The 20857-nt window shown below is 51.5% G+C and overlaps 2 protein-coding genes across 2 annotated transcripts in view; one reads left to right on the forward strand and one right to left on the reverse strand.

Moving 5' to 3' along the window:
- ARHGAP39 (Rho GTPase activating protein 39) overlaps positions 1–20857 on the reverse strand; it is a 346600-nt gene that overhangs the window by 236991 nt on the left and 88752 nt on the right. The window lies entirely within an intron of this gene.
- LOC142475500 (fucolectin-6-like) overlaps positions 1–20857 on the forward strand; it is a 406232-nt gene that overhangs the window by 159066 nt on the left and 226309 nt on the right. The window lies entirely within an intron of this gene.

Consider the following 20857-nt stretch of genomic DNA (forward strand, 5'->3'; position numbering starts at 1 on the left):
GAATAAATAATGTATGCATAGCTGTATTTATATAGCGCCCAGGGTTTAATCGGCGCTTTATAAGAGAGACAATAGAGTACAGGGAATTATAATACAAGAAGTGCACCAAAGTCAGACAATAGGAAAGGAAATCCCTGCCCCGGAGAGCTTACAATCTAAGTGGGATGTTGGGATAGTTACAGAGACAGCAGGTGAGGGGATAAGTGCAGTGGGTGGCAGTGCTTGGTCACAGTGATTTGTAGGAGTGACCGAGTGTGGGACCATAATCATGAATCCAGGCTATTGAAATGCTTCACTTAAGAGGCAATATTAGTCTTGGAGGGCCACACAGTAGATGAAATTGCAATGGTAGTATGAAGAAATATAACCACCAAATAAAGCACTAGTCACACTCCGCGAGACACAGGAATGCGTTGTTCGAATAACTCTGTTCTGAAATTGTATTGTATTGTATGTCTTTATTTATATAGCGCCATTAATGTACATAGCGCGTCACAGCAGTAATACACGTGGTAATCAAATAAATAACAGATAATATAAATAACAGATCATGGGAATAAGTGCTTCAGACATAAAAGTAACATTAAGGAAGAGGAGTCCCTGCCCCGAGGAGCTTACAGTCTATATATATATATAGTGTGTGTGTGTGTGTGTGTGTGTGTGTGTGTGTGTGTGTATGTATGTGTGTGTGTATATATTATATATACACTGCGTGGGTGGGTTTATTGTATGCATTTGGGGGCGGGGAGGTTGTATATATTTTAGGGGGTGTTTTTTTTAATGCATTTGGGGGTGGGAAGTTTTTTGATATATATCTTGTGGGGGGGGGGGGTAATGAGTGAGCGTGGGGTAATTGACAGAGGGAGAGGAGAGAGGGGGTGAGTGAGGAAAAGAGGGAGTAAGGCTGCGTCCTCGCTAGCGGTGAGCGGGTGGCGCGCTGCTGCTCGGCAGTGAGCCCCTGCAGCCGCAATGAGAGCAGCTTTAGCAGGGGCTCGCGCACGCTTCCGCAGGCGTGCGGAAGCGTGTGTCTTAGCAAAATTTAAAATTCAAGCGTTCATGGGAGCGCAGGGCGGGTCACGTGAGCGGTTCGGCCAATGAGGGCGAACCAGCTCCGTGACGTCACACCCCCCCCAGCCCCCTCCACCCAAGCCGCACTTCCAGGGGACGGCTCTGGCACACGGTCCATTATACTGACACATAAAAGGGTACATTTTATTTATTTATAAAAATGTTTTCCCCGGAAGTAACACAGTGAGAGTTACCTCGCGTTTCCACGCACGTCCTGGGCAGAGTTATATAAAAAATATAGATGGTTACATGAGATACATTAGGTTACATTAAATATCTGGGGTGCCAAGAATAGCAAGTCCTGAAAACCTGTTGGGTGAGAGGGAGGGGGGAGGGGTATTGACAATGGAGGGGAGCACCCCTGTTTTAGAGCACGTTGCACCATTTTGATACATTATTCCCTAAAAACCAATACACAGTCCCAGCTAAGAATTGCTCTGGTGAACCTGCTTCTGCTTACAGAACTGTTGGTAAGAAGTGACCTCCTCAGAGAGTTGGGAACCTAAGGCCAGGTCCCCGCTGTGGCGGACGCTGCAGGAACAAAAGCCGCCCCACAAATGGTCAAAGAAAATTGTGATCGGGAGTCGCGATGGGGCGCTAGGCCACGCCCCCCCAGCGGTTCAGCCCCCCCCGTCTTTTCCCCTGCAGCACACTGCAGACCGGGGGACTCGGCTGCACGCGCCGCCAGCCTCGCAGACGCGCGTGCCCTGATGATCAATGCGGGTGAATGTGTGGCTGCTTGCAAGGGCATCATCCATGCACAATGCTACTGGTAACGAGCTTTATTTTAAGGGCCTAAATTACAGCCACTGCAGATTTGACGATAGACAAAAAAAAAAATCTTCCACAAATAGGTTCCTTTATGACTGCATCGTGGGCACTCCATTATTAAACTAAAATAAATGTTTGCTATTACAGTGATTTTATTGCCCTAATTAATGTTTCAAAAGCTGTGATTCAACGTCCTGCATTAGCTCCCGGTTAATTATGAATACACCAGATTTAATGTGGGCCCAGAAGGGGACTTGTTGGTTAAAGAAAGAAGCAAGGAGCTAAAACGGGGCGAGATTTATTCATGGACAGGCGGCTGATGCAAGAACTCAAAATGGCTGCCAATGAGCATAACAAAGGAGAGAAGCGCTAACGAGAGAGGTGACGAGATCAATCACGTGGAGAAGTAACAGCGAAGGAAATGTGCCAGTAACAGCACTTACCCTCCAACTTCTGCAGCGTTCCCCACCGCTGGATCCTCAGATACACAAGGGAATTACCGTGCACGAGGGAAGCGGAGCTCAGAGCAAGAGAAGGCCTAGAACAGGAGGCCCTGCTCTGAAGCTGGGGTGGGGGGGGGAGAATGTGAGGACCGCCTATTTCACAGGAAGGGGGGTGGATCAATGTAAAGACCCCTATAGGAGGGGTTAGGGTGAATACTCGAAAAGAATTAACAGCTGCTTCGTATAAACAGAAGTGTCCGCAAGCAACACAAAAACAAGAGAGAATGCCATGCAGAGCAGTGAAAGCCAAGGTTAGGGTGCATGTGTTTATACAGAAGCCAGGGATACGGTGCATGTGTTTATACAGACGCCAGGGTTAGGGTGCATGTGTTTATACAGAAGCCAGGGATAGGGTGCATGTGTTTATACAGACGCCAGGGTTAGGGTGCATGCGTTTATACAGACGCCAGGGATAGGGTGCATGTGTTTATACAGAAGCCAGGGATAGGGTGCACGTATTTATACAGACGCCTGGGATAGGGTGCATGTGTTTATACAGACGCCAGGGATAGGGTGCATGTGTTTATACAGACGCCAGGGATAGGGTGCATGTGTTTATACAGACGCCAGGGATAGGGTGCATGTGTTTATACAGACGCCAGGGATAGGGTGCATGTATTTATACAGAAGCCAGGGATAGGGTGCATGTATTTATACAAAAGCCAGGGATAGGGTGCATGTGTTTAAACAGAAGCCAGGGATAGGGTGCGTGTATTTATACAGAAGCCAGGGATAGGGTGCATGTGTTTATACAGCAGCCAGGGATAGGGTGCATGTATTTAAACAGACGCCAGGGAGTATAAAGGGAACAATGAGCCCCCTCCTAAAGAGTGTCCCAAATATGGAAGTCAGGGTTTTAATGGAGTCGAACGACTAGCAACAGGTAGGAAAAGGAACACAGGGTGGGTGAAGGGGTCCTCACACCAGCCAACCATTTCTATTTTGATTAATATTCATTTAATTGTTTTATGTAACGGTGATTGCATTCTCATTTTTAATGTACATAAGTAAATGCTGACAATTTAACCCTTAGACCAGTGTTGGTCAACACGGGTTTCTATGAGCCCTTGGGTTCCCTGGCGTCTCTAAAGGGTTCCCTGCAATTGTCAGGTCATTTTAAAATTTGTACCAAATACAGAAGAATTTACAATGCATCTTATCTCAGACACGCTATTAGAGAGGGTTGGGGTTCCTTTCAATGCATCTGATCTCAGACGCGCTATTAGAGAGGGTTGGGGTTCCTTTCAATGCATCTGATCTCAGACGCGTTATTAGAGAGGGTTGGGGTTCCTTTCAATGCATCTGATCTCAGACGTGTTATTAGAGAGGGTTGGGGTTCCTTTCAATGCATCTGATCTCAGACGCGCTATTAGAGAGGGTTGGGGTTCCTTACAATGCATCTGATCTCAGACGCGCTATTAGAGAGGGTTGGGGTTCCTTACAATGCATCTGATCTCAGACACGCTATTAGAGAGGGTTGGGGTTCCTTACAATGCAGCTGATCTCAGACACGCTATTAGAGAGGGTTGGGGTTCCTTACAATGCATCTGATCTCAGACGCGCTATTAGAGAGGGTTGGGGTTCCTTACAGTGCATCTGATCTCAGACGCGCTATTAGAGAGGGTTGGGGTTCCTTACACTGCATCTGATCTCAGACGCACTATTAGAGAGGGTTGGGGTTCCTTACAATGCATCTGATCTCAGACGCGTTATTAGAGAGGGTTGGGGTTCCTTACAATGCATCTGATCTCAGACGCGCTATTAGAGAGGGTTGGGGTTCCAACGTTGTGAAGACACGCACACACATGGGCTTCTTATAAAAACAGGGTCACTGTGACATTGGAGGAGACACTGACCCACAAGCGTGCAGCTGTTATTGTACATGGTGTCTAGGGGTAACGGATATCTCTGCTGGGGAGCTCGCTTCTACCAATATCTATCATTGTGGGGTTTCTTGTTGGGCAAAGCCCTGTGTCGTGCCCTACTGTCTGACCTTCAGCCATGTGCCCAGCGGGTGAGATAGCACCGGCCATAACGGGGAGCAGTACTTTGCCCCCCCCCCCCCGCCTTAGCATGCAGACGTCAGTCTACGGGACATAACGAGGGGTTACACCGGCATGTTCACGTTTTACAACAATACATATGCACAAAGTAAATCATTTTTTTAAAGTCTATTTTTCTACAAAATACAAAACGAATGGAGAACGTCGTTATAAAAAGTCAGGATGGGAAAATAAACTTTTAAGGTAAATTGCAAATGTGAATGTTCCTTATTTCCTACTGTAAGTAAATACACAGATAAAAGCCGCTGCAACGGGTGCTCACAGCACCCAAACTGAAACACGTTGACATATTTACAGCATAGCAGACCAGAACGTAACCAGAAGTCCTCCATTATTCTACCACCCGGGGCCCTATGAGGTTCTCTGGGCAAATATTTACTTCCGTGTATGAGGCAAAATAAGGTCTGTTTCACAGGGAGCCAATCGGCATCTATTTACCGCTCCCCTACAGTAGAACAGACACTTCAAAGACACGGATGTGCGCGGGGCAGCGCAGAGCGCGAATGGCCATCGTCTCCCTTTGTATTGTATTGTATGTCTTTATTTATATAGCGCCATTAATGTACATAGCGCTTCACAGCAGTAATACACGTGGTAATCATATAAATAACAGATAATATAAATAACAGGTCATGGGAATAAGTGTTTCAGACATAAAAGTAACATTAAGGAAGAGGAGTCCCTGCCCCGAGGAGCTTACAGTCCTTTGCTTTTTACCCATTGATTTTTTTAGAGCTGGAAGTGTGAAAAGCAAATGTAAGAGAAGGCAGCACGGTACCGCCGCCTCCTAATGCATGGTGCGGCTCCTGGCACTCCGTCCTGGTGCGGCTCCTGGCACTCCGTCCTGGTGCGGCTCCTGGCACTCCGTCCTGGTGCGGCTCCTGGCACTCCGTCCTGGTGCGGCTCCTGGCACTCCGTCCTGGTGCGGCTCCTGGCACTCCGTCCTGGTGCGGCTCCTGGCACTCCGTCCTGGTGCGGCTCCTGGCACTCCGTCCTGGTGCGGCTCCTGGCACTCCGTCCTGGTGCGGCTCCTGGCACTCCGTCCTGGTGCGGCTCCTGGCACTCCGTCCTGGTGCGGCTCCTGGCACTCCGTCCTGGTGCGGCTCCTGGCACTCCGTCCTGGTGCGGCTCCTGGCACTCCGTCCTGGTGCGGCTCCTGGCACTCCGTCCTGGTGCGGCTCCTGGCACTCCGTCCTGGTGCGGCTCCTGGCACTCCGTCCTGGTGCGGCTCCTGGCACTCCGTCCTGGTGCGGCTCCTGGCACCCCGTCCTGGTGCGGCTCCTGGCACCCCGTCCTGGTGCGGCTCCTGGCACCCCGTCCTGGTGCGGCTCCTGGCACCCCGTCCTGGTGCGGCTCCTGGCACCCCGCCCTGGTGCGGCTCCTGGCACCCCGCCCTGGTGCGGCTCCTGGCACCCCGCCCTGGTGCGGCTCCTGGCACCCCGCCCTGGTGCGGCTCCTGGCACCCCGCCCTGGTGCGGCTCCTGGCACCCCGCCCTGGTGCGGCTCCTGGCACCCCGCCCTGGTGCGGCTCCTGGCACCCCGCCCTGGTGCGGCTCCTGGCACCCCGCCCTGGTGCGGCTCCTGGCACCCCGCCCTGGTGCGGCTCCTGGCACCCCGCCCTGGTGCGGCTCCTGGCACCCCGCCCTGGTGCGGCTCCTGGCACCCCGCCCTGGTGCGGCTCCTGGCACCCCGCCCTGGTGCGGCTCCTGGCACCCCGCCCTGGTGCGGCTCCTGGCACCCCGCCCTGGTGCGGCTCCTGGCACCCCGCCCTGGTGCGGCTCCTGGCACCCCGCCCTGGTGCGGCTCCTGGCACCCCGCCCTGGTGCGGCTCCTGGCACCCCGCCCTGGTGCGGCTCCTGGCACCCCGCCCTGGTGCGGCTCCTGGCACCCCGCCCTGGTGCGGCTCCTGGCACCCCGCCCTGGTGCGGCTCCTGGCACCCCGCCCTGGTGCGGCTCCTGGCACCCCGCCCTGGTGCGGCTCCTGGCACCCCGCCCTGGTGCGGCTCCTGGCACCCCGCCCTGGTGCGGCTCCTGGCACCCCGTCCTGGTGCGGCTCCTGGCACCCCGCCCTGGTGCGGCTCCTGGCACCCCGTCCTGGTGCGGCTCCTGGCACCCCGTCCTGGTGCGGCTCCTGGCACCCCGTCCTGGTGCGGCTCCTGGCACCCCGTCCTGGTGCGGCTCCTGGCACCCCGTCCTGGTGCGGCTCCTGGCACCCCGTCCTGGTGCGGCTCCTGGCACCCCGTCCTGGTGCGGCTCCTGGCACCCCGTCCTGGTGCGGCTCCTGGCACCCCGTCCTGGTGCGGCTCCTGGCACCCCGTCCTGGTGCGGCTCCTGGCACCCCGTCCTGGTGCGGCTCCTGGCACCCCGTCCTGGTGCGGCTCCTGGCACCCCGTCCTGGTGCGGCTCCTGGCACCCCGTCCTGGTGCGGCTCCTGGCACCCCGTCCTGGTGCGGCTCCTGGCACTCCGTCCTGGTGCGGCTCCTGGCACTCCGTCCTGGTGCGGCTCCTGGCACTCCGTCCTGGTGCGGCTCCTGGCACTCCGTCCTGGTGCGGCTCCTGGCACTCCGTCCTGGTGCGGCTCCTGGCACTCCGTCCTGGTGCGGCTCCTGGCACTCCGTCCTGGTGCGGCTCCTGGCACTCCGTCCTGGTGCGGCTCCTGGCACTCCGTCCTGGTGCGGCTCCTGGCACTCCGTCCTGGTGCGGCTCCTGGCACTCCGTCCTGGTGCGGCTCCTGGCACTCCGTCCTGGTGCGGCTCCTGGCACTCCGTCCTGGTGCGGCTCCTGGCACTCCGTCCTGGTGCGGCTCCTGGCACTCCGTCCTGGTGCGGCTCCTGGCACTCCGTCCTGGTGCGGCTCCTGGCACTCCGTCCTGGTGCGGCTCCTGGCACTCCGTCCTGGTGCGGCTCCTGGCACTCCGTCCTGGTGCGGCTCCTGGCACTCCGTCCTGGTGCGGCTCCTGGCACTCCGTCCTGGTGCGGCTCCTGGCACTCCGTCCTGGTGCGGCTCCTGGCACTCCGTCCTGGTGCGGCTCCTGGCACTCCGTCCTGGTGCGGCTCCTGGCACTCCGTCCTGGTGCGGCTCCTGGCACTCCGTCCTGGTGCAGACCTGGCCAAATTACTGCTTGTACGGTACCTTTGTGCACTTAAGGTTATGAAATAAAACAATGAGGCCGAGGAACATCGTTCTTGCTCGTCTCTTTGCAGTTATATCCGGCAGCGCAGGTTTAGTACGCCAGCGGCAAGTAACCAACAAAGGAGGGAGAGGGAGTACACGCTTACATCCCTCACATTCGGGGACTATTTAACACCTCAAGTCATAAATCGCACACTACACAGGGGGGAGGGATGAGCTCGTCACATTCCAAGATGCCGTGTTTTGGAGTAAACCCCTTGCTGCTTCATTCAATGTAACATCGCCGGAAGAAGAGATCAGTGTATCTCGAAAGCTCGCACCAAATAAAAGCATTTTGTTAGCCACAGGACGGTATCGAATATTCATTTACGATTATTAAAGCTCGGCTAACACAGTACTGATACCTCTACATCTAGTATCTATCTATATCTATATATATATATATGCAAATATAACTGTATGCTCATCTGCATGTCTCAGGCAGGTCTGCAACCCCGCCTTTCCCCATTATCACCCAGCATACAGCACTTCCACTGCAGCAAGGGATTCTGGGAAATGACATGCAAATGAGCACACGGTGCCACTTTTTGCCTCAATAACCATTTTTAACATGGTTCCCTATAGGCTTAAGCTTGCTGCATGGTCACAGCTTTGAGCACAGCCAGGGTTAAGGTGCATACCCAGAAAACCACCCTAAGGTATGCACCTTAACCCTGGCTGTGCTCAAAGCTGTGACCATGCAGCAAGCTTAAAGCCTATAGGGAACCATGTTAAAAATGGTTATTGAGGCAAAAAGTGACACTGTGTGCTCATTTGCATGTCATTTCCCAGAATCCCTTGCTGCAGTGGAAGTGCTGTATGCTGGGTGATAATGGGGAAAGGCGGGGTTGCAGACCTGCCTGAGACATGCAGATGAGCATACAGTTATATTTGCATATTTGCTTTCCTGTGGAGGGTTTTTGTCACTTTTTTACTCACCATAACTTAACTCAGTATTATATATATATATATATATATTTTTTTTTTAAAGCATCACTTGGATTGCCTGACCTTTGAACATCTCGTTTCATCACAAACTGTGCTGAAGGTGCGGCAGGGGAGTCTGGTTTAAATCCCAGTGTCGGTTCCCTGCGAAGTCACTTTATCTCCCTGTGCCCCCGGCACCAAAAATATAGATTGTAAGCTCTTTGGGGCAGCGACTCCTGGTACCTGCAAAATGTATAGCGCTGCTTACACTGTCAGAGCTACAGTACAGGCATACCCCGGTTTAAGGACACTCACTTTAAGTACACTCACGAGTAAGTACATATCGCTCAATAGGCAAACATTATTTACATCAGTTATGCACGTATGTGACGATTGCCGTACAGTACATGCAATCGATAAGTGGGGAAAAGGTAGTGCTTCACATTAAATACATTTTCGCTTTACATACATGCTCCGGTCCCATTGCGTACGTTAATGCGGGGTATGCCTGTATACAGGGAATAATATTATTATGCCGTGCCCATTGCTAATAAGGAGGGCAGGATAATTATGCTGAATTATCCCCAAGTGTGAATTAATCACCCAGAACTGATCATTTCCCGACTCTCTGAGAACGAAATGCGCAGAAAAAGGATGTACGCCTGTCTGCATCCGCAGTCCTCACCAAACACTCCTACATATAAACCTCTTATTTCTCCGACCAACTCCTATAGCTCCTATATGTCCCTCTGGCCTGTCTGCCACTACTGTCTCACTCACAGCCTTATATTCACAAACCCACTCATCATGCAGCTACATCCTCATACGACACCCACACGCCCCCACACCCTAACACCGCCCCCATACCATCACATCCCCCCCACACACACACCCACACATCCCCCCACACGCCCCCACACCCTAACACCGCCCCCATACCCTCACATCCCCCCCCACACACACACCCACACACACACCCACACGCCCCCACACCCTAACACCGCCCCCACACCCTCACACCCCCCCCCACACACACCCACACATCCCCCCCACACCCACACCCACACGCCCCCACACCCTAACACCGCCCCCACACCCTCACATCCCCCCCCCACACACACACCCACACCCACACGCCCTCACACCCCCCCACACCCACACATCCCCCCCCACACACACACACCCTCACATCTCTCCCCCCCCCCCCCCACACACACACCCGGCTCTCACATACACTCAGCTGTCCGCAAGGTCAAGCAATCCAGAGTATAAAACCGAAGATGCGATGCATAGGAGGTGGCTGATGATGGTGGATTGCAGGCACGTGGCTGGGGTTACTGGAGACACGCACTGCCACCAAATACAGGCAAAACACCTGGTCCGACTAGCTGGCAGTGCCCACGAGGGTGGTGCCACCAGCACGTTCAACGCAAAAAAGGATGGCTCCAGTAATAGCGGTGGCTGCGAGGAAAGGAGACCCGCTGCTGAAAACACAACCCAGGGCACTACACAACACAACACAGGTACAAGCAGCCGCAGACAAACACAACCCAGGGCACTAACTACACAACACAGGTACAAGCAGCCGCAGACAAACACAACCCAGGGCACTAACTACACAACACAGGTACAAGCAGCCGCAGACAAACACAACCCAGGGCACTAACTACACAACACAACACAGGTACAAGCAGCCGCAGACAAACACAACCCAGGGCACTACACAACACAGCACAGGTACTAGCAGCCGCAGACAAACACAACCCAGGGCACTAACTACACAACACAGGTACAAGCAGCCGCAGACAAACAACCCAGGGCGCTACACAACACAGGTACTAGCAGCCGCAGACAAACAACCCAGGGCACTAACTACACAACACAACACAGGTATAAGCAGCCGCAGACAAACACAACCCAGGGCACTAACTACACAACACAGGTACAAGCAGCCGCAGACAAACACAACCCAGGGCACTAACTACACAACACAGGTACAAGCAGCCGCAGACAAACACAACCCAGGGCACTAACTACACAACACAGGTACAAGCAGCCGCAGACAAACACAACCCAGGGCACTAACTACACAACACAACACAGGTACAAGCAGCCGCAGACAAACACAACCCAGGGCGCTACACAACACAACACAGGTACAAGCAGCCGCAGACAAACACAGGGGTGCGGCAGAGCAAGCAGGTGTCTTTTATTCCTATGGTGCCAACATAGCCCGAAGCGCAGTACAATGGGAAAGAGGATAATAACACTATGACAAAGGAATACACGTATGTTAAAGACAATAGGAAGGAGACCCCTGTCCCAACGAGCGGACAATCTAAAAGGCGGGGCATAGAGCACAAGGGTGCGAGGTTCTTAGCAAGGGTTTGGCGGCCAGTATCAGGACGCCACGTGCGCGGTTCTAGGACGCCAAGTACAATAAAGAGAGAGGTCTCCGTGAAAACATCAAAATGTATACGTGGCTGGGGAGAGCGATTGTGCTGGGGGGGTGGGAGGGGGGGCAGAGTTCAAGAGAAGGGGCGCAGAAGTCTTGGAGGTGGGAAGTGAGAAGATGTAGGTCATGAGCAGAGCGTAGGCTGCGTGTGGGAGAGCACTCGGACCTTCGTTCCAGTGTGGAATGGAAAGGGGCCAACTCACTGGTGCAGTAATCCTAGATTTTGCAAAGGCTTTTGACACAGTTGATCATGTTATCCTGCTTAACAAACTCCAGAGCTCTGGAATAGGGAAACATGCTTTAAACTGGTTTCAGTCCTACCTATCAGGAAGATCCCAACATGTGTCCATCTCAGGCTCTAACTCCAACCCCCTGGATATCACCTGTGGTGTCCCGCAAGGCTCTGTTCTGGGGCCCCTACTCTTCTCAGTGTTCATTAATGATCTTCCCACAGCTTGTAAGGAAGCCTCAATACACATGTATGCAGATGACACAATCCTATATGCACACAGCCATAGCCTCTCTGACCTTCAACACATACTTCAGTCTGACTTTTTGAGACTCGAAAACTGGATTTCCCAAAACAAACTGTTTTTAAACACTGACAAGACTGTAACAATGGTATTTGGGACCAAGACTAAATTTGTAAAGCTTCCAGTGACTGAGCTACTGATTAGAACCAACGCTAACACCACCCTAACACCTGTCACTAGTTTCAAATACCTGGGCTTATGGTTTGACTCCCACTTAACATTCGGGATGCACATTGATATCCTGACAACCAAGACCTATGCCAAACTAGGGGTACTTTACAGGAACAAATCCTCCCTAAGTCTCCTGGTCAGAAAGCGTATTGCACAGCAGATGCTAATGCCAATTATTGACTATGGAGACATAGTATATGGCTCGGCACCTCAAACCCACCTTAGCAAACTTGACACCCTCTACAATTCAATTTGTCGTTTTGTTCTCCAATGCAACTACAACACACATCACTGCGAAATGCTCAAAGAACTAGATTGGTCATCACTCGAGTCTAGGCGCAAAGTTCACCTTTCCTGTCTCACCCTCAAATACTTTCTGGGCAAGCTACCCAGCTACCTGAACAAGCTCCTCGCCCCTACCACATGCAGCACCTATCACCTGAGATCAGACTCCAAAAGACTATTCATGGTCCCAAGGCTCAACAAAGTATCCGGACGTTCCTCCTTCTCCTTCCGTGCACCCCAAAACTGGAACAACCTACCAGAGACCCTCACATCCACCACCAGTTTAAGTTCTTTCAAATCTAAGGCTCTCTCACACTTTAATCTGGTCTGTAACTGTTTCATACGCCCATAATATATATTTTCTTTAACTGTGCATGCGATGTCTTGTATATAATGTATTCCCTGCTCATTTATGTAACTGTACTTGTAACCATGTATTATTTGTTTTTCTCTGTGCCCAGGACATACTTGAAAACGAGAGGTAACTCCCAATGTATTACTTCCTGGTAAAATATTTTATAAATAAATAAAATGTAGAGAGGAGCGGTGTTCGGTATAGCACGCGTTTCATGTTCTTCTGCTAGCAGACCCTACTGTAAGAAGGCAAAGCTCTGGGGGGGCAGGAATAACATGTGTTGTGCCGTGTTGAAGGAGATGACGTTACTTTGTTTTAACAGAGCACCCTTCAAAAAGGGAGATCACGGCTCAACACCCCTTCGTAGCACTTAACACTCTAGAAAAGGCACCATCTCCCCATGCAATGGACATTAAAAGCCCGGACAGCTTGGGGTACAGGAGACACCCGGACAGCTTGGGGTACAGGAGACACCGGACAGCTTCGGGTACAGGAGACACCCGGACAGCTTCGGGTACAGGAGACACCCGGACAGCTTCGGGTACAGGGGACACCCGGACAGCTTGGGGTACAGGAGACACCCGGACAGCTTGGGGTACAGGAGACACCCGGAAAGCTTGGGGTACAGGAGACACCCGGACAGCTTCGGGTACAGGAGACACCCGGACAGCTTCGGGTACAGGAGACACCCGGACAGCTTCGGGTACAGGAGACACCCGGACAGCTTCGGGTACAGGAGACACCCGGACAGCTTCGGGTACAGGAGACACCCGGACAGCTTCGGGTACAGGAGACACCCGGACAGCTTCGGGTACAGGAGACACCCGGACAGCTTCGGGTACAGGGGACACCCGGACAGCTTCGGGTACAGGGGACACCCGGACAGCTTCGGGTACAGGGGACACCCGGACAGCTTCGGGTACAGGAGACACCCGGACAGCTTCGGGTACAGGAGACACCCGGACAGCTTCGGGTACAGGAGACACCCGGACAGCTTCGGGTACAGGAGACACCCGGACAGCTTCGGGTACAGGAGACACCCGGACAGCTTCGGGTACAGGAGACACCCGGACAGCTTCGGGTACAGGAGACACCCGGACAGCTTCGGGTACAGGAGACACCCGGACAGCTTCGGGTACAGGAGACACCCGGACAGCTTCGGGTACAGGAGACACCCGGACAGCTTCGGGTACAGGAGACACCCGGACAGCTTCGGGTACAGGAGACACCCGGACAGCTTCGGGTACAGGAGACACCCGGACAGCTTCGGGTACAGGAGACACCCGGACAGCTTCGGGTACAGGAGACACCCGGACAGCTTCGGGTACAGGAGACACCCGGACAGCTTCGGGTACAGGAGACACCCGGACAGCTTCGGGTACAGGAGACACCCGGACAGCTTCGGGTACAGGAGACACCCGGACAGCTTCGGGTACAGGAGACACCCGGACAGCTTCGGGTACAGGAGACACCCGGACAGCTTCGGGTACAGGAGACACCCGGACAGCTTCGGGTACAGGAGACACCCGGACAGCTTCGGGTACAGGAGACACCAGGACAGCTTCGGGTACAGGAGACACCCGGACAGCGGTCGACACCAAAATGGCAAGTTTGAGCTAAAAGATCATACAAGAAGTGTCTCTAGGTCAGAGGTGCACCTCCTGCCTGCTCTCCCCCAGTGCACACGCCCCCCAGTTTGCGTCCCTCTGCCAGCTCTCCCCCACCAGCATGCTCCCCCCTGCCTGCTCTTCCCCGCTGCTCTCCCCCACCAGTATGTTCCCCCCTACCTGCTCTCCCCCACCAGTATGCTCCCCCTGTCTGCTCTCCCCCACCAGTATGTTCCCCCCTACCTGCTCTCCCCCACCAGTATGTTGCCCCCTGCCTGCTCTCCCCCGCTGCTCTCCCCAACCAGTTTATGCCCCCTACCTCTCGCGCCCCCCCCCCCCCCCTGCATGCTCTCCCCCACTGCTCGCGCCCCCCAGCTCTAGGCGCATGACATTCAGGAATAAAGCTATTTCCATGTGCCATACCTTTAAATATCTCCACATACATTCTCCAGCCACGTGCTTCGCTTCATTACGGAAACATTGGAAGGAGTATGAGGCGTGACTGCTGCTATTCATTAATAAACGGCTTACGTGGCATTTCTGGAGCGATTTCAAACATTCAGGCAATGCCTGGCAGTGACATTACCTGTAATTATTTATAAGTCCGGATCAATAGAATTCCTAGATCACTGCTTACCGAATTAAGCCTGCACGGCCTCTTACAGAACATTAACTTAAGCATCGTGCTATGAAGTATGGCGGCCATAATTCAATGAAATTCATGTTTACCGAGCTGTGATGCCTTCCTGTAAACGCCAGGAAATGTACTGACCCCTTCAGTGCCTTCCTGTATTTCTCCCGTGACTTTCAACAAGACCTTTAGGAACTGTCTTCAACTCCTTTTCAATTGTGTCCTCTTGCTTGCTGCCACGGAATGGCAGACTGCCGGTACCCAAAAACACACAGGTCACCGGTACACCGAGTCTATCCAGACTATCTGCCAGGAAAGCACCTCGGTCCTGCTGGCCGCAAGGGACTCTCGCTCGGGCAAAAAGGTGTCCAAACATCTACACGGACTAATCCTAGGCTACACGTAGGATGGTAGCATCATCATCGAGGACCACTATGAGGAACCCACCCATATCTGGGGTACCTTGTACCGGTCACCGCAGGCTCTTCCTGGGAACCACAAACTTACTCTTATACCCTGGTGGTTTCTGGGGACAATGGGACCTCTGCCAAGTCAGAGGGTCTCAGGGCTCCCATCAATCACACAGCAAAGTTAAACAATCCCAGTGATTACAAAGTAACAATCCTAGTCTAAACTCCCTAGGAGGTAGCGTTGCCACCAAATCAGGCTATGAGGGAACCCATCCAAGAGCACTGCCCTTACACAAGAGCACACTCCCATCCACTCCCGGTGATCCCCGAGTCAGTCCCACTTCAATGGGACTACTGTTACCTAGCCATTACTGGGGATAATGGGGCCCCAGCCAAATGTCAAGGTCACAGAATTCCAAGTAAGCACCCACACCAAAGACCCCAATATACAGCATATAATAAGTTACTCATCAAGCAACTGGTAAAATCTACCTGGGATACCGCTCACTCAGACTCTCACCTCCTGGGACTGAGACACCTCAGCACAACACAGGGCAGAGGAACCACAGGGGCACCTGGGGAAGGGTAACCGTATATCAATAAGCTGTACGCTACTGCAAATCCAAATGTATTACTCTGTAAAATGAAGGTACCCGAGGGGCACAGAGGCGCAGGCTGGGCTTAACCGTTCATTTAAGGGAGTCCTGCCGCCTCTTCGTCACACAACTGCTTTATGCCATCACACGGTTTCCCAGAAGCCTCCTCAACATTTAACCATTTAATTCCATTCCCAACAAACAGACGCGTCTCCCGCCAATGTTTTATACACGGCGAACCTAAATCCCCCATAGTTTCAACCCAGACTAGTGTGAAGGAGTGAAGGAGTGATGGACTGAAGGAGTGAAGGAGTGAAGGAGTGAAGGATTGAAGGACTGAAGGAGTGAAGGAGTGAAGGATTGAAGGAGTGAAGGATTGAAGGATTGAAGGAGTGAAGGAGTGAAGGAGTGAAGGAGTGAAGGAGTGAAGGAGTGAAGGAGTGAAGGAGTGAAGGAGTGAAGGAGTGAAGGACTGAAGGAGTGAAGGAGTGAAGGACTGAAGGAGTGAAGGAGTGAAGGACTGAAGGAGTGAAGGACTGAAGGAGTGAAGGACTGAAGGAGTGCTTCCTGGAAACAGTGTTTAACCCACGGCCAATTATAGTAGAACTTCTGTTCCACTCTCCTGCCATCTGCCAGGAAAATAGGAAATAAGTTGCTAAAGGACACGGCCCGTTGTACACGCATTTACCTAGCACTATATAACGCGCGCTACACAATGCGCGCTACACAACACGCACCACTTCTATGTACTCCCAATATACCAGCTACATGGTAACCAAGCTCTGATCTGTCCCAGTGTTGCGCTTGTGTATTATACACACATTCCTAGTTTTATTTTCCGTATTTTGTAGAATATCTCCGTACAGTGCTATTTACTCAGGATGAAGCTATATACGTGTACATGAGAGGTACCGTACTATTTCCTGGCAAAACAAATAAAATGTAAAGGAGAAAAACATGCAAATATCCTACATGTGGTTGCTTTTTAAATAAATCAATCCGGTAGTAGATTTGTTTTATTCAACCATTTTTAATGAGTTCTAATATACTGCGCATCCTTTGATTTCTGTAGCAGGTTTAGCCCACCTCCCCAGCAGTGCAAGAGATTTGCAACACTTTCCCGTTGCCAAAATTCCCAACAGTTTGAGCTGCAAACTGTAACAATAGATAATGTTACATTAGTAATATCTGGATACATTATAGCTGCTGAGTTTCACGGACTGTAGGATTGCTTGAAACTGAAAAGCCGCCATTGAGTGAATATATATTTTTTTATTTTTAAAGCGCCACGCAGACTGTCTATTGTAGCAAAAAAATTATTGTTTTGCCGCACAGCTCTGCGTTTTGCCGCACAGCTCTGCGTTTTGCCGCACAGCTCTGCGTTTTGCCGTACAGCTCTGCGTTTTGACGCACAGCTCTGCGTTTTGATGCACAGCTCTGCGTTTTGACGCACAGCTCTGCATTGACGCACAGCTCTGCGTTCGGACGCACTGCAGCAGCATACTGTATGCAATAGGTTTCATCACCTGATGCAGAACGTGAGACCTGCGCCACTTCCGATACGGACGGGCGTACGGCAGAGACATCTCGCTGTATGTGCAGTGTGTAACCTCCATCCCAACTACTCCTACAGATACTGCTCAGGTCTCAACCTGGGGCAAACAGGGCAGAAATATTTTCATCCTGCCTCTGAAAGCAAGGGGGGCAACGCCAGGGCCACCATCAGCTCAGGTTAAAAATATCCCTGCTTCATCACAGGTGGCTCGGACCTGTGCTGAAGCAGGCATATCCTTAAAACCTGACCTGTTGGTGGCCATTGCCCACCCCTGCCCTAAAAGCGTGCATCAAATGCCCCTGGTTTTGTGCCCAAATTCGATATAGATGTGATATTTTGCCTGTGTAAAGGTGAGGTGTCGCCATTTTGCTTTATTCATGAGCTGAAAGGCAGTATGTTAGCGCTGATGGCCAGGCAGAGTCTGGGGGTAACCATCACGGGTCACAAACTGGAGCATGGTTCCGATACAGATGCAATGTGCATCATTCTCCGCTGAGTGACCTATTCAATGACCCTTATTACTGGGACAGACAGATATTACCAATTCTTAGGAGCCACAGTTGGTAAAAAGGATGGGGGGGTGTGATGGTGGTCACAGCACTCACCCACTCCTTTCTCCCCCCCCCTGGGGTCCAGCTCTGTGTCAGACGCACAGAAACTCCTGCCCTTCCCCCCCAAGTTAGCGGCACTGGCAGAACGGGCTTAGTCAGACTGACCCGTCGGTCACCGCTGCGCCCGGGCAGTGCACAGCCTATCCTTCTTCCCACTCACACAGCAGGGGAGGTCGCGCAGTTGCAGCGATGACGACAGGACTGCTGGGACAGGGTGACATTTTGAGGCGCCCGGTATTTTTCCATCCCTGGCCTTATTGTAAAAGCCGGGACAACGCCGATCCGGTGCAACCGTCCAGAAAGCCACTTTTGCGGTGGATAGGCTTCCGTCAGTTTGCAGAAGAAAGGTTCGTGCATTGATGCGCTTTGCTCCATTTGTTGCCCCACTTTGATGTACCTGGGCCCTGCGCGTTTTCGGGAGTGATTACAGGACATGGGAGGGGCAGGGTCACAGCAGGATTATAACCAAAGTGTCTCTGGCACAGATTAACGCCGATGCAAATATTTACTGTGTTTTGGTGCAAATTGCACAATTGTAATACATATGTCCCCATAGGGTCCTATTTGAACCTATCTGCTATTTTCTGTCCTCCCCCTCCCCCCCACCACCCCACCCCTTTTTTGATCATGCATAGCCAACGTCACGTGGGCCAATAGGAAGCCGTAATGTAATCTGTCACGGCTTCCCATTGGCCGGCGTGACGGGGGATTTAAACCTGCATGAAGAATCAGAGGCTCCTTCTCTAAGAATCTTCGGAAGTAGGGGGGCTCCAGAGCCGACATTAACGCCGGTCCGCTCGGGAGAACCCGCCCCCCCCACCACTTCCTGTTCATGGGGGAAAAAAAGAGAAGTGGGGGGAAAGGAGGAGAGCCGGGGTGAACGGCTGCTATAAATCAATGTCAGACAATTGAGAAAATATATCTCTATTAGGATTAAAATTCTCATTGAGGAGAATGGGAGAAGGAGAAATGAGAATTTTAATCCTAATAGAGGTATATTAGTATTTTATCTGGTAGTGTTAGGACTTGCGAACGGGTGTCTGCCTTGCCGTGGCTCGCAAGCTTACAACGCTTTGGCCAAAGGGTTAAACTAAATGACCCTTTTTCAAGAGAATATATAAGTATTTCACTGTGTATTTTTGTCATGTTGGATGTAGCATTGGGCTTCTCTGTCGTCTGTTGTATACATTTGCCACGCTCAATCGCACTCCTTTTTGTCACTTATATATTTTTGTGGGGGCTCAGGGGTTCCCAAAAAGAGCTTGCTGGGGTTTTGTGTTCTGTTAACACACACACACTACGATACTGTGGTTGAGACGAAATCAGAGGCAGCACTCCAAATGGTAGTCAAAAAATAATTGTGGTTAACAAGACACCATACCAACGTTTCGGTCCGCAAGCGGGACCTTTCTGCAAATAAAAAGATCACCTGTGAGCACATTCACATGTCTTAGGCAGGTCTGCAACAATGCCTTTCACCATTGTCCCCAGCATACAGTGTTTCCACTGCAGCAAGGGATTCTGGGAAATTACATGCAAATGAGCACACCATGTGTCACCTTTTGCCTGAAAAACCATTGTTACATGGAGCCCATATAAGCTAATGCTCGCTGTTAACACCGCTTTGAAAGCACAGCATGGGAATCAGATGCAAAGCCAGAGAAACCACTCACAGACATGTTCCAACCTTAATGGGTATCAGTGTGAGGTCGGTTGTACTGCTGGCTTTTCAATATTCCATGATGTCACTATTCGTTATGACAATGCCCATAAATGGTGTATGTACTACAATCATTTAGGGGTGCCATACCCCCATATGAATATCCCAACTAGCCCTACCATAGTGGGGAAGTATAGATAGGAGGTCACTTCCTATCAATAGAAGGAACCAACCTTCTCCGGATATTATCCTGATATACGCCACCTCTATCTAGGGGGAAGCTTTTTACATCATTTTAATTCAATTTAATGTAATTATTTTTTTTGCATTTGGTATCCCATCTCTGATACTCTCTGGGGTAACTTGTTTGGCTATGCATTCCCCTTGGCCTTAGGATATTTGGATCCTCGGACTTATTTAAGGATGGATAGATAGATAGGACATTAAATTGGAACCTTCCGTGTTCGGACCAGCAGAATACATATTTGGTATAAAAAGAGACTATTTTAAAGCTTGTATTTCAAAATCTACTGTTCGTTCAACTAAAACCCTCTGGCAGCAAAGTGGTTGAAAGGTTTGCTGTAGACTAACAATTTGCCCCTTCAGGGGCTGACGGATTTGGCCAGTCAATTCTCACTGAAGGGCTTAAGATGCTTCTAATGTTAACCAGACATTATCCCAAGCCAGAGAAACTGGCTTAGAAGTCAGACAAGGACTGAAAGCATGCAGCATCATTTAATACAGGGGGGCTGGTGGTACCTTAAATCAGGGGTACTCAACTCCAGTCCTCAAGCCCCCCCTCCCCCAATGCGTCAGGTTTTTCGGGATATCCCAGCTTCAGCACAGGTGGCTCAATCAGAGCCTCTGATTGAGCCACCTGTGCTGAAGCAGGGATTTCCTTAAAACCTGACCTGTTGAGGGGGGCTTGAGGACTAGAGTTGAGTACACCTGATTTAAGGTACCACCAGCCATCCTGAACTGACAGAAAAGTAGGGCATCTCTAATTAAAGAACATGCCATTACTTTTTTACGACAACCACTTTACATATAGTTTAAAACATGTCATTCAAGATGCATCTTTCATCTTCCTTACTCATTAAAACTCATGAAAAGGCATGCAAGCCACAGCAGCAGCAGCATTAATGTAAGTATATTATTGAATTAGTCACGCTCATGTCCAGCGCGTTTCACTGACATACCACACAAGCTCAGAGCTCCAAGCACATTCTATTTTAAACCTAAATTACAGTGTGAAATGAGTGTAAAATTAGAAAATTGAAATAGATAGCACGTTCAAGACCAACATACTACTGGGGTGATTCTCACGGCAAAATGTTTCATATAAACCCGGAAATAGGCAGGTCGCGTCATTGGGTGCGGTTTTCTGCTGAGAAACACTAAGACATTAGGTATGTCTTAGTTGGGCTTTAGCTGAAGTACTGTGTTCCTTTCCATAGATTGAAGCTGGCACTGGACTCTGCGTAT

The sequence above is a fragment of the Ascaphus truei genome, chromosome 2, assembly GCF_040206685.1.
Source record: "Ascaphus truei isolate aAscTru1 chromosome 2, aAscTru1.hap1, whole genome shotgun sequence".
Lineage (NCBI taxonomy): Eukaryota > Metazoa > Chordata > Amphibia > Anura > Ascaphidae > Ascaphus > Ascaphus truei.